We start from the raw sequence: 5,000 nt of genomic DNA on the forward strand, positions 1-5,000 counted from the left end.
GACAGACAGACAGAGACAGACACAGAGACAGATACACTAAACAACAGATAGACATCTTTGTTAACGCCTTCCAGCTTAAAAGAGAAGAAAGATCCAACAAAATGATACATGGAGAGGCAGAGAGTGGAACAGTGAGAGTAGAAGAGAGAGAGAGAGAGAGAGAGAGAGAGAGAGAGAGAGAGAGAGAGAGAGAGAGAGAGAGAGAGAGAGAGAGAGAGAGCAAATGGGGCAGTGATAATGTTGTTAACAGAAGAGCTGCGGTCAGATGGAGACGCCTGTGGCTCACCTCCCTCCTCCTCCTCCCCCCTTTCTCTCTCTGCCCTCTCTTTCTTCCTGCCTCCCACCATTACTGTCAGAGGGCATCATTGCCAGTCAATAACCCTCACCTTCATTGTACCCCCCTCCCCCCTCCCTCCTCTCTCCTCCTCCTCTCTCCTCCTCTTCCTCGTCCTCCTCCTCTTCCACTCTCTCCTCTCGGTTTTTTATTGAACACTTCATCCCTCAGTCAGGGCTGTCAGTCTGACAGTTTTCCTACCTATCATCCCAGAGTTCAGCTGTCAATCAACCCCAGAGACATACTGTACCACTCTCACACACACACACACACACACACACACACACACACCCACCCATACACACACACACACACACACACACACACACACACACACACTGGATTGTATCACCGTCACAGAAAAAAGAAAAGAGGCGCATAAGAGACAAAAAGAATATAAGATTGTCAGGAGAAAGAGAAAATGACAGACAGACAAAAAACGCTGCTATCTGCTGTGTGTCTTTCTGTCCTGTCAGCTTAGCTCTGCCTGGTATCAACTACAGCGGTTCCTTAAGAGCAGGAGGATGAGTGAGGGAACGTCGATAGCATATTCAGGGAGGGACTCCGAGAGAGGCAGGGGAGGCTGGTGGAGGTAGACATCGGAGGACGGGCTCATTGTAATACAGTGAGGAACGGTATCAAAACACATCAGCCCATTCTCCGATTTTCCTCCCCTGGAAAGGGGATATGAGGTAACAGGACTCACTAAGGCCAAGATCAATACTTGAGGGTGAGTTTCACAAAAGCTCCGTAGCTTAAGTACTACTTAATTCTTCCCGACAGCCCAACTGCGAGAGAATAGCTATAGTAAAATCAATGTTTGCAGGTCACTAACGAATTTTTTGTTAAATTAAGCACTTTGCTGGTCTAGGAGATTTGTGGGCCTGGATGGATTTAAAAAAAAATAAAGTACTATTTAAAAGCTACAAAGCATTGGGGAAACTGACCCCTGGTCAGTGCTGTTGAGCATATAGATTTGAAGAATGAGCTGAGGGTTTAACCTCTGTTGCTACCTCACTGCTGCAGTCACGAGCCTGGAGTCAGGGAGGCCCGACTGTGCACCCGTGGCATGCAGTTACACCGTCTACCAACAGAGGGCAGTGGTGCACAAGGTCTCTCTCCCACTCGCTCTCTTTCTCTCTCTCTCTCTCTCTCTCTCTTTCTCTCTCCTGAGCGAACACACACACACACACAGACACACACACACACACACACACACACACACACGCGCAGGAGAGGATAGTGGGGCTAGTGAAGGTGCTTGTTAGTGAGAGGCGAGGAGAGACCAGTCTTTTATCACGAGTCAATACACCCTGATGGTACGCAAGGACACACGCGGAGATACACTCTTCTGCATAATGTCTATTCACACACGGAGGGAGGGAGGGAGGGAGGGAGGAAGAGAGACGGACTGGCAGAAAGAAAGAGAGAAAGAGAGAGAGAGAGAAAAAAAGCGGTACGCTTTTCCATAATCCATCTCTATTCATTACAAAGTCAAGCTAGCGTCCTCATTTTGTGTGTTACACAAAGCCAACAAATGAGCTGCTTCCACACCTGCACTCCTCCTATTTGTTCTCTCTCTCCATCTCATCCCTCGCTCTGAGGAGAGAGAACAAGAACAACAACAACAACAAGTAGGGCAATAAGCAAGAGGCACTCCCTTCCAGAGACACTGGCTGTAATTAAATGGCTCTAGGAGAGAGGGAGGGATGGAGGGAGGGATGGAGGGAGGGTGGAGGGAGAAAGGAAGGAACAAAGAGAGGGATGGGGGGAATACAAAATGAAGGTGAGTCTCTCCTGTCCTCTCTGTTCTCTGTCTCTCTCTACTCTATATTCTGCTTCTATCACTACCACTCTCTTCATCACTCCTTCCTTCCCTCCCTCCCTCCCTCCCTCCCCTCCCCCCTCTCTTTTCCGCTCCCTCTGCGACCCTCTGTCTCTCTTCGTTCTCCTTCATGTACCTGTTCAACTCTGTTCCAAAACTATCCCTTGTTTGTTCTCACACCTGTTCAACTCTGCCCCTTCTCCTACGGCTAAATGACTTCAGCGTAACTGTAATCACTAACCACCTAAGTCATGGTGTCACACGGTCACATTCTATGTTTGGAATGATAATAATTAACGTTTGAGTTAACGAGGCACCCTACACAGGGGGCTCAAAAAGTCCCAGATAATGACATCATCTGCATCAAGAGACGGATGAGCTCAAAGATAGGACAGACAGGGGTCGTGAGGGGGTGCACCGAGATATATCAGTAAACAACCCAGACCCACAGGGTCTGACCCACAGGGGCGTTTGGAACAGTCCGTCTTTTCCCTAAGCTTTGCTTGTGGCAGGTGCGATTAATGGATAAGCTCTCAGGAGGGGTGTTTGTCTGGGTTCCAGCGTGGGTTTTTCCGGGCAAAGTTGACATAACATGACATAAGGTGACATATAGGTGACATAAGGTGCAAACAGCAGGACTTTGCAGTAGTGGGACGCCAAGTCTATGGGGCTGTGTTGATGGATGAGCGCAGGGGTGTGTGTGTGCCCTGTTAAACCAAGCTGATGCATCATTCTGTCAGAGACACACACACACACTTACATTCCCTTGTGGAGCCTCCTTTCTGATCTCATGTAATGGCATCATTAATATCTCTAATGAGGAACAGACACACACAGAAACACACCTGCAGACAGACACACACACACACACACACACACACACACACACACACACACACACACACACACACTCAGGCACTGGATTCAGACAAGCACACTCTGATGTACAGGTATCTGGTATTTGCCAGTGGTGTAAAAAGTTCCCTGAAAGTCATACTCACAGTAAGTAAAAGTATAGGTACCTCGCTGAAAAACGACTCAAATGCTGCTTGAGGTAAAAGGTTTGTTTTCTTTTTGTACTTAAGTGTCAAATTAAAAGTAAGTGCAAAGCACTGAGACACTTATTTATTAGTTGTTTCTAAAAGGTAACGCATTTCGTATTTTTTTTAATGGTACACAGTAGCTCACATAAAAGCATTACCGGCGAAGATACAGGGCAGTTCTGTCTCTGTGGACTTCCCTCACTTTGTTCTGTAATCCATAAGGGTGTGTTATATCGTTATTATATATTGCCTATATACACTCACTGCACACTTTATTAGGAACACCTGTACACCTTCTCATGGTGGAGGTGGCGTAATGTTTGTGGGGAATGTTTTCTTGGCACACTTTGGGCCCGTTAATACCAACCAATCATCGCTTGAATGCCACAGCCTATTTGAGTATTGTTGCTGACCATGTGCATCCCTTCAAGGCCACAATTTACCCATCTTCTAATGGCTACTTCCAGCATGATAATGCACCATGTCACAAAGCAAAAGTCATCTCAAACTGGTGTCATGAACATGACAATGAGTTCAGTGTTCTTCAGTGGCCTTCCCAGTCACCGGATGTGAATCCAATAGAACACCTTTGGGATGTGGTAGAACGGGAGATTCACAGCTTGAAAGTGCATCTGAAAAATCTGCAGGAATTGCGTAATGCAATCATGTCATCATGGATCACAATCTCAAAGGAATGTTTCCAACATCTTGTGGAATCAATGCCACGAAGATTTGAGGCTGTTTTGCGAGCAAAGGGAGGCCCTACCCAGTATTAATAGTGTTCCTAATAAAGTGTTTGGTGAGTGTACATTTCGTATAGCTTATTCTCCGCTGTTTTGCGGGTATTGTCGTTTGTATGAAAAGCTGCTCATTTCACAGATGAGAGTTAAAGTTTGAGTTGCCATATTGCGAGGAGTAAAGCTCTTTATGGCTTTAGGGGAGTGTGAGTGAGTGAGTGAGTGAGTGAGTGAGTGAGTGAGTGAGTGAGTGAGTGCGTGTGTACGTGGATGCGCGTGTGTGCATGCATGCGCGTGTGTGCACGTGTATATCTTTGTGAGAGAGACATTGTCCCCACACACACACACTCTACAGCCAGAGGGTAAAACAGACTCATGTTTAATTCACACAATCCTGTCTTTCACTTCCCAGGGCAAAAGAACTGGGCTGTCATACTGTACTGTAGCCTGCTGAAGCTAACACAGACCTCTACTACAGTACAGGACATTGTACAATACAGCTACTGTCCTACTACTGTGCTACTGCAATTTCTCTGTAGGAACAACTTACTGCAACACTCAATAATATCTAAATCCCTGTCAGGAAGTAAGTTGCCTTTGTAGAACGGCACATAGTCTCCTGCACTATCTCCTGTTTCTGCAGCGTGAGGCAGCTCGATGGACAAGTACATCCCCTGAAGAAGAAGAAGAAGAAGAAGAAGAAGAAGAAGAAGAAGAAGAAAAAGAAAAAGAAGAAAAAGAAGAAGAAGACTCTTTATTTGGCCATGCAATCAATTCTCATCAATCGTAGGAATTTGACATGTGCACACCCCTCCCGAGACAACACACACACTGCACACACCACACCCCCAAGGGAGAACAGAGCTCTGGGCTCTGGGCACAGGGCAGCCATATTTGTCGCCGCTGGAGCAGTTAGGGGTTAAGTGCCTTGCTCAAGGGCACAATGGCAGGAGCCTTAGATATGATGGCAGTAACCTTCCAGTTACCAGCTCACATCCGGCTCCCTCCTTGGGTGAGGATCAAACCAGCAACCTCCCAATTGCTGGCCGGCCTCTCTAACC

At 46.9% G+C, this 5,000-nt stretch overlaps 2 protein-coding genes across 2 annotated transcripts in view; one reads left to right on the forward strand and one right to left on the reverse strand.

Moving 5' to 3' along the window:
* Window positions 1-5,000, forward strand: part of wbp2 (WW domain binding protein 2) — a 294,959-nt gene that overhangs the window by 207,988 nt on the left and 81,971 nt on the right. The gene's annotated exons all lie outside the window — the stretch shown is intronic.
* cacna1g (calcium channel, voltage-dependent, T type, alpha 1G subunit) overlaps window positions 1-5,000 on the reverse strand; it is a gene marked incomplete at its 5' end in the record, with an annotated part of 158,917 nt that overhangs the window by 34,000 nt on the left and 119,917 nt on the right.

Source organism: Argentina silus, assembly GCF_951799395.1.
Source record: "Argentina silus genome assembly, chromosome: 16".
Lineage (NCBI taxonomy): Eukaryota > Metazoa > Chordata > Actinopteri > Argentiniformes > Argentinidae > Argentina > Argentina silus.